The sequence below is a fragment of the Halichoerus grypus genome, chromosome 6, assembly GCF_964656455.1.
Source record: "Halichoerus grypus chromosome 6, mHalGry1.hap1.1, whole genome shotgun sequence".
Classification (NCBI taxonomy): domain Eukaryota; kingdom Metazoa; phylum Chordata; class Mammalia; order Carnivora; family Phocidae; genus Halichoerus; species Halichoerus grypus.
In genome coordinates this window covers 174,997,586-175,007,265 of record NC_135717.1, presented here as the reverse complement: position 1 = coordinate 175,007,265, position 9,680 = coordinate 174,997,586, and positions in this window count along the sequence as shown.

The window sequence follows — 9,680 nt, the reverse complement described above, 5'->3', positions numbered from 1 at the left end:
AAGACAAAAAGATTTGGACCGAAGTGCGTATGTTTATTGCAAGGAAAAGAGAGAGGAAGTAAATGAATAGTGGTAAAGGGTAGAAAGGATGAGTGACAAAGGGATGGAAATATTCCTGCCTGTGCTGCTGCTCCGTCTGCAGCTTTCTCCTTGCCATCTCTGCCTGTGATCCTCACTGGAAAGCTTATGCTGTTACCACCTACTGCACCAAAATACCATGTGTCCGTTCAGGAAAAGCGCCAGTCAGTCTGTACCCCTCTTTGGCACTGAGTAGTCAGCTTGGTGCTACCGATGTGTTTGTGTCCCATCTTTGGCATCTGAGGTCCCTCAAGGCAGGGCTTTGTCTTCCTCATCCCTTCCAGGACCCAGCTCAGTGCCTCGTGCTTAGAAACAATGCTATAAATATTTTTTTACACTGAAAACTCTGGAGATTGAAGGGGAAAAAAAGAACAGAATAGTGTAATTGTTGAGAGCAGGGATCAGCAAACTACAGTCTGTGAGCCAAATCTTTCCCACTGTTTTTGTAAATTTTATTGGAAACTGTCACATCCATTTACGTATTGTCTATGGCTTCTTTGATGCTACAATGGCAGAGTTGAGTCGTTGTGACAGAAACTGTATGTCCTACAAAACCTAAAATGGTAACCGTTTGGTACTTTATGAAAAAGGTTTGCCAATCTCTGGGAAAGACCATGAGCTCTAGAATCAGACAAACCTGCATGGTATCAATCCTGCTTTCATCGATTAGCACCTGACCTTGGACAAGTAACCATCTCTTTAAGCCTATTTCTTTTTTTCATCTGTCAAAATGGAATAGTAATAATACCTACTAAATTGGGTGGTTGGGAGGATTCGATGAGATACTCTAGGTCAATCCGGTGTTATATATTTAGGTTAGCTCAATAAATGTTGACATTGAACTATGTATGGAATAAAATTGAGTAAACAGGAGGGATAAAGTGGGCAAGGAGGGAGAAAGATGTTTAGTAGTTGGGCTAGTTAGGAACACAGGGAGTAGGCAGGAAATTGTAGGTAGTCTCAAGGTATGATTGAGAGTAAGTGATTGACAATAGGCTACTGGTGTTTGAGGCAATAATTCTGATGTTATTAGTAATAGTTGCATTGTAGGGAAGAATGGTTTTTATACAGTTTGAAAAGTTAGTAACCTAACTTTAGAAACAGGAAAATGGAACACATTCTCAAGAGGAAAAAAAAATTAAGTAAATCCATCCATATGATGAGCTAGATGTTAGAATGGACAAAAAGAGATTTCAAGGCAAATATTCTAACTAAACTCAATGAATTAAAACAAAACATGACTTCAATGAATAAAAACCTCAAGAGAGAAAGAATAAATCTCAGCAGAGAGAAACAATAAAAAGGGCCAAATGGAAATTGTAGACCTGAAAAAAACATGACAGAAGAAAGAATAAGTGAAATTGAATCAAGAGACAAATAGATGATAGATAGATAGATAGAGAGATATATAGAGAACATGTCCATGAATAGAAACAGAAAGAGAAAACATTGAAAAAAACAATGAACAGAATCTCAAGAACCTGTTAGAAATGTCAGATGTTCAAATACTAGTCTAATTCTAATACCAGAAGGATAAGAGAGAACATGACACACACAAAAAAGCATTTGAAAAATAATGGCCAAAATTCTCCAAATTTGATGAAAGATAGAAATTTGCAGATATAAATGTTAAACTAACACCAAGCAAAATAGACACATGGAAGCCTATGCCGAGACACATCACACCATTGAAGGCCAAAGAAAAAGAGCAAACATTGATAGCATCAAGAAAGAAAGGACATATATACAGAAAAACAATTATCTGAATAGTGGCTGACTTACTAGAAACCACGGAGGCTAGGAGACAGTGGAACAGCATCTTCGAACTGCTGAAGGAAAAATCTATAAATCAGGAATTCTATATATAGAAAAAGCATCATTCAAGAATGAAAAGAAAATACAGGCATTTTAATATAAAGTATAAATAAGGGGATTCCTCACCAACAGAGTTGCACCATGAGGAATGTTTAAGAAATTTCTCTGGGCTGAGGAAAATGATGTCAGATAGAAACTCAAATCCTCAGAAAAACTGAAGAGTATTAGAAATGATAAATATCTGGGTAAAATCAAATGACCATTTTTTTCTATCTTCCTTTTCCCTTCTAATTGTTTTATAAACCATATAATGGGTCATAGCAAAAATTACGACATCTTCTTGTGAGGTTTATAACATAAGTAGATGTATTAAATATAACAACAGAAGAGGTGGACAAGATATTGACCCATAAGTTCATTGTATATTGTATTCCTTAGGGCAACCACCAAAAAAATAAAAAATAAAAAAAAATGCAAAGAAATTATAACTAAGATATCAACAGGAAAATTGAAACAAAATCCTGATAAATATTCTAAAGAAAAATTAAAAGGAACAACAAAGAAGAAAAAATACAGAGGAGACCAACAAAACAAAAATAAAATGATAGACCCAACCCAATCATATCAATAATTACAGTAGACAGTAATGGAAGAAACACTCTAATTAAAGGTTAGACATCATCAGAATGGGTTTTTTTTTTAAGCCAACTATATAAAGACACAGGTTGAAGGTTAATGGATGGGAAATAGATAAACCATGTGAATGATAAACACAAGAAAGTCAGTGGGGCTATATTAACGTTGGATAAAATAGATTTCAAAACAATGTTTTACCAGGGAAAAAGAGGGACACTTCATGGGGTGCCTGGGTGGCTCAGTTGGTTAAGTGTCTGACTCTTGATTTCAGCTCAGGTCATGATCTCAGGGTTGTGAGATCAAGCCCTATGTAAGGCTCTCTGCTGAGCATGGAGAATGCTTCAGATTCTCTCCCTCTCCCTTTGCCCCTCCCCACCCTGCTCGCAGGCACACATGTACTCTCTCTCTCTCAAAAAAAAAAAAAAAATGAGGGACACTTCATAATGATGAAAGAGCAAATTCATCATGAAGACATAATCATCATAAGTGTGTATTTGCCCAATAAGTTTTCAAATACATAAAGCAAAAATCAACAGATTCAAAGGAAAACAGACAATTCCACAATAATTAGGAATTTTAACACTCTTATCTTTACAATGGCGAGAACAACTAGACAAAAATAAGCAATGATGTAGATTTCTGAACAATTCTCTCAACCTCTTTTAATATTTGTATGACCTAACACCCAACAATGATAGAATGCACATTGTTTTCAAGTGCACAGGGGTAGACCATATTCTGAGCCATAAGTCTTAATACATTTATAAAGATTGAAATCCTACAGAATATGTTCTCTGACTACAGTAAATTTATGTTAGAAATCAGTAATAATGAAATAACATAGAACATTGTCAAATATTTGCAAAACTTAAAAACAAACGTCTAAATTATTGGATCAAAAAATATATCACAGAAGAGATTAGAAAATGTTTTGGACTCAGTGATAATAAAAATGTCATATCAAAATTTGTAGGATTACAAAGAAATGAGAAAAAAATTCCCTGCTCATAGATTGGAAGAACATTGTTAAAATGTCTATACTACCCAAAGCAATCTACACATTATTAATGCAATCCCTATCAAAATACCACCAGCATTTTTCACAGAGCTAGAACAAACAATCCCAAAACATAATAATATCAATCCTACATAAACTCAGAATATAAAAGAGGTAACACATCCCAATTTATTCTTTAGGGCTAGTATTAACCTGATTCCAAAACCAAGAAAAGACTTCACAAGAAAAAAGAAATACAGGCTAATATCCCTCATAACCACAGACACAAAATATTAGCAAATCAAACCATATATAAAAATGATAATACATTATGTATTATTTTATGTATCATAAATGATGATGATACATCAGTAGCAAGTGGGGCATATTCTGAGAGTGTAAAAATTGGTTTAACATCCAAAACTCAATATGATTCACCATATTAATAGAATAAAAGAGAAAAGATCATTTCAGAAGATGCAAGGAAAAACATCTGATAAAACTCAATATGCTTTCTTGGCAAAAAAAAAAACAAAAACTTCTAGGAAGCTAAAAATAGAAGGAAACTTTTAAAACCTGATTAAGGATATCTACAAACAACAACAACAAAAACAAACAAACTTATACCCAACATCATATTCAATAATGAAAGACTTAGTTAGAACAGGAATAAGGACAGGAATAAGGCAAGGATATCTGCTCTTACTGTGTCTGTGTTACTGAAAGTCCTAGCCAAGGCTAGAAAAATAAATGAAAGACATACAAATTAGGAAAGAAATGAAAATGTCTTTTATTGCAGACTATTTAATCTTGTATATAGGAAGCCCTACTTAATATATAAAAACACTACTAGAATTAATCAGTGAATGTAGCAAGGTTGCAAGATAGAAGGTTAATATATGAAAGTCAGTTGTATTTCTACCTACTAGCAATGAATAATTACACATTCAATTCAATGAACAACTTCACTTCAAGAATACTTAGGAATAAATTTAATGAAAGATGTACAAAACCTGTACAATGAAAACTACAAAATATTACAAGGAGATTGAAAAAGACCTAAATAAATGAAAAGATATACCATGTTCATAGTCTGGAAGACTTAATATTGTTAATATGTCTGTCCTCCTCAAATTGATATATAGATTCAATGCAATTCCAATTAAGATTTTAACACACATTGACAAGCTGGTTTACAAACTTATATGAAAAGACAAAAGACAAAGAATATCCAAGACAATTTTGAAAAATAAGAACAAAGTTGATGGACTTAAACTATTTGATTTTAAGATTTATTATAAAGCTACAAGGATCAAGACAATGTGCATTTGGCACATAATCAATGGAATAGAATAGAGTCCAGAAATAAACCCACACTCATATGGTCCATTAGGTTTTGGCAAAGGCACCAAAGTAATTCAAAGGGGAAATCAACGAGAAACCACTGTGCAACCATTAAAAAGACTAAAGTTTTAAAAGACAGAAAGACAGATAATAGGAGTGCCTGGCGGACAGAGTCGAAAGAACATGCAACTCTTGATCTCAGGGTTGTGAGTTCAAGCCCCATGTTGGGTGTAGAGATTACTTAAAAATAAAATCTTTAAAAAAGAAAAAAAGACAGATAATAGTGTCCTTGATGATGCAGAGCAACTAGAACTCTTACACATTGCTGGTGGGAGGACAAAATGGTACGGCTCTTTGCAAAACATTTGGGTGATATCTTTAAAAGTTAAACATATACTTAAAACATGTCTCAGCATTTCCATGTACACAAAGATTATGTATATGTCTTTCCATATAAAGACATAGCATAGTGGGCGCCTGGGTGGCTCAGTTGGTTAAGTGACTGCCTTCGGCTCAGGTCATGATCCTGGAGTCCCGGAATCGAGTCCCACATCGGGCTCCCTGCTCAGCAGGGAGTCTGCTTCTCCCTCTGACCCTCCTCCCTCTCATGCTCCCTGTCTCTCATTCTCTCTCTCACAAATAAATAAAATCTTTAAAAAAAAAAAAAAAAAAAGACATAGCATAGTAACATTATTCATAACAGCCCCAAACTGGAAGCAACCCAAGTGTCCATCCACCGGTGAATAGAGAAATTGTGGTCTATCCACCCAATGGTATACCACTCAGCAATAAAAAGGAAAAAAACATTAGCACACATAATAATGTGGGCAATCTCAAACATATCATGCTAAATGAAAGACCTCAAACACAAATGGATGGAGGGTGAGGGGGCAAGAGGAAATGTTTTAGGGAAGGCAACCGTTTCCCATCATGATTGTGGTGATGGTCACCAATTGTATACAATTACCAAAGTTGTTTAAACTACACACTAAAAAGGTGAATTTGATTGAATATAATAATAGCAAGTGAAAAAACTTCACAAGAAAAGTGTGGATATCCATAAAGGATAACTAATGGCAGACTTGCCCTCTTGCTATAAACAAGGAGAAACTAGACAAAATATATGGGGGGAAAACTCACATTTTTTTTTTTAAGATTTATTTATTTGTTACAGAGAGAGCACATTAGCTGGTGGGGGTGGGAGGTCAAGGCAGAGGGAAAGGGAGAGAAAGAATCTCAAGCAGACTCCCTGAGGAGCTCGGAGCCTGACTCGGGCTTGATCCCACGGCCCTGAGATGATGACCTGAGCTGAAATTGAGTCAGATGCTTAACTGACTGAGTCACCCAGGTGCCCCAAAACCCCACATTTTTAAGACATTGAATAATAGGCCACATAGCACTGAGATCCCCGAGAGAACAAAAATGGGTGATTGTTTGGCCTCTCTGCCTGGACTAACTTTCCACATCATAGTGCAGAAAGCAGGGGCCCAGGGTAGCAAGACAATGTCACCGAGCTAAGGAGACAGAGATGGCATATGGCAAACCGAAGTGGCTGGAATTTGCGGAGGTGGGAACTCTGCAGAGAACAAACTCCAGAAACCAGATAGGAATCTGCTTGAATCTCTGACCAACCATGAAGCTGTGCATGTACAAGGTGAGAGTCCACGAAGCAAGACAAGGAACAGCTATCAAAGAGCTGTGACCTTGACCATCCCCAGAGCTCACACAGGGTGAGGAGATGTTTGAGTTCAGGCCAGCCAGATGGGAGAGATACGTGCCACAGATGAAAACAACATTAGGGTAAGCGAAAGAAGTTCGACCAAAAAAAAGGCTGCATATCGTGTGATTACATTTATATGAGATTTCTAAAAAAGGCGAAAACTATAGAGACAGAAAGTAGATCTGTATTTGTCCAGGGTTGGTGGGGAGGGATGGGGATAGACTGCAAATGGACACTAGGGAAATTTGGGGGAATAAAATGGATGTATTCTGAAACGGGAATATTGTGATGATTACACAACTGGGTAAGTCTACCAAACTCACAAAACTGTTAAAGGGAAAAAGCTCCTGGCACGCTACCGGGCCCCGGCCGATACGGAGCACCTGCCCATAACAGCAAGTGTCTGTGTGGCCAGGAGTGCCCATCAGGACCTGAATTCTATCCGACCCTCCAAGGGAGCAACTGCAGTTCCCCATAAGATGGAAGTAGTGTGTCTGGGCTCAAGGATTAGCAAGACCAGAGGGCAAAGGTAGCACCTTTGGGGCGGGGGTCGGGGTGGGGAGGAACTGCACTAAGGCTCATGCCCCTTACCGCTTGCTGGTGCTCTGGTACCTGTCCCTAAGCTCTCACCACCTCTAGCTACAGGGATGGGAGGCCCTTATGATCGGATGGAGAAGGAATATAACCAGCTCGGTTCACAGGTGGGATTGCTTGATGTAATTAATATTCATTTCTGGTGGGCGCTGTCATGAATCATCACAAACTTAGTGACTTGAAACAACACAAACTTAGTATCTTACAGGTCTGGAGCTGGGAATTCTGAAATGGGTCTCCCTGGGCTAACATTGAGGTGTTGATGGGGACAGGCCTGCATTCCTTCTGGAGAGTCGGTGACGGGGGGGATCTGTTTCCTTGCCTTTTCCAGGGTTAGAGGCCACCCATGTTCCGTAGCATGTGGCTCCTTCCTCTTGCAGAGCCAGCAGCACAGGGCTGGAGGGTTGAGGCTTTCGCACACTGACCTCTTCTGGTTCTCTGCAACCTTCATCCCATCTCCCTTTCTGTTGCTCACACGGACTCGCACTTACAGGAATCCTTGGGAGGCCACTGGGCCCACTCAGGTAATTCAGGATCATCCTCCATCTCAAGACCAACTGGTCAGCAACCCTAATGTCATCTGCAAACTTAGTTGCCTCTTTGCCAATTAACATATGCAATTTAACATATTCACGAGTTCTAGGGATTAGGACAGGGCAGTCTTTGGAGGGCCACCCACTGCCTTTGGTATGTGGGTGCAAGCCAAAAGTGGGATGTGGCTATAAGGCATCCCCGTCCAGGGGTGGCCTTGAAAGCAGTGAGTCAACATCTGAAGGGACAGAGCTTTGGGCATGCATTTGGGTATGCATTTCATGTGGAAAGAGAAATGGCCCAAAGTTAGACTATATAGAGACTGATGAGCCATATTCTCATGAGCTGATGAGCCGTAGAGGCAGGGATGGAGGCCAGGCGTGGGCCCAGCAGCACGGGGCGGGGTGGGGGGGGGGACTGTACTAAGGCTGATCCACCTACTGCCTCCACCAGTGTCCAATCTTCTCCCTCCCCGGTCCTGCTTCTTTGACTCCCCAAAGGCGTTGATTCCTGAAAACACTTCCTAATAAACCGCACCCAGATCTCTGTCTCCCACGCCCGAGGGAACCAACCTGGGTCAAGATGGTCAACACCTATTTGTTGGATGGAACTGAACTCACCTGCTTCCATTGTAATCGGTGTCCTCCTCCTATCCTCTGTGGATGAATGCAGCTGTGGCACCTGCCCAAGGCTAAGGATCCAAGTCTCCAAGGATGCATTTCTTTCCTAGAAGATGGACTGACCCCAGAAATATCCCCACTACCTTCCCACCTTGGGGCCTCAGTAACTCAGCCCACAAAGCTCATCATCTACGCAGGAGACACCTGCTCCCGGCGCGGGTGACACCATCTTGCCAATGATGGTATCCAGAGCCCAGGGCAGGCACCACCATTGAACAGGACGAGTAGGTAGTGAGCAAGGCCAGGAGGCCATCAGCGCACCTTCCCTTCAGGGGTCTCCGCTGACCACCCTATCCAAGCATTCCCAGCCACGAGCTCCACATCTCCCTTTGCTGGCCCTTAACGCAGTCTATACTTATTTAATGTGTCATTTACTTACTTACGTATCGTCTGTCCTTCTAAAGCATATGCTTCATAAGGGTAGGACCTTATCTATCTTGTTCGTTACTACATCCTTAGCGTCTAGCACAGCACCTGGCCCTGTGGATTAAGAGCACACGTTCGAAGACACGTGACCTCTTTTGACCGCCTGCAGGCTGTGGAACCTCAGGGTCATCGGTGGGCCTCTGGTTCCTCATCTGCAAAATGAGCATACAGGGGGCTGTTGCGAGGATAATGGGGTAACCCAGGAACAAAGCACTGAGTGTGGTGCACACGGAGAGACACGCACGTGCGGGTCAGGGCAGCACAGAGCCCTGCATGAACCAGAGGCAGAGCCATCTGCTGGGGGAAGATGTTGGAGGTTTGGAACAGATGCCGAGAAGAGGAGGAGGTAGAGCTGTGGGGAGCGAGCAGCTGACTCTGGGCACCATGGCTCTGTGGGCACCAGACATCCTTGGTGTAGGGTTTCCTCCACTGGAACACAGAAGCTGGTGTAGGGCGGAGAAGACAGGTGCCTTGCAAATCCCTGGCTCAAGTTGGGCCGGATGAGCAGGGCGGAAGGACAAAGGGGCAAAGCCGCTGAGGGTACTGGCGAGAGAACGCCCGTGAGGATGTCCTGTGTGGTCTGGAGGTCTGGAGATGGGGAGCCGGGAGGCGCTGGTCCACGTGGGAAAGTCCAGGGAGTGGAGCTTGGGGTGAGGTCAGCGGGGGGTGTGGTGGGATGGAGGCGGGAGAGGACTGGCAGCTTCGGAAGCTGTGGTCAGGGAGTGGGATCCCGGAGTGCAGTTGGAGCCATGGGTGATGACAAGGCCCAGGGTGTGGGCGGCCGGGGGGAGCGGAGGTGAAGGTCACGGGCGAGGAGGAGGTGTGGGGAGGGACCCACAGCACTGGCAGCCCCCTCCTG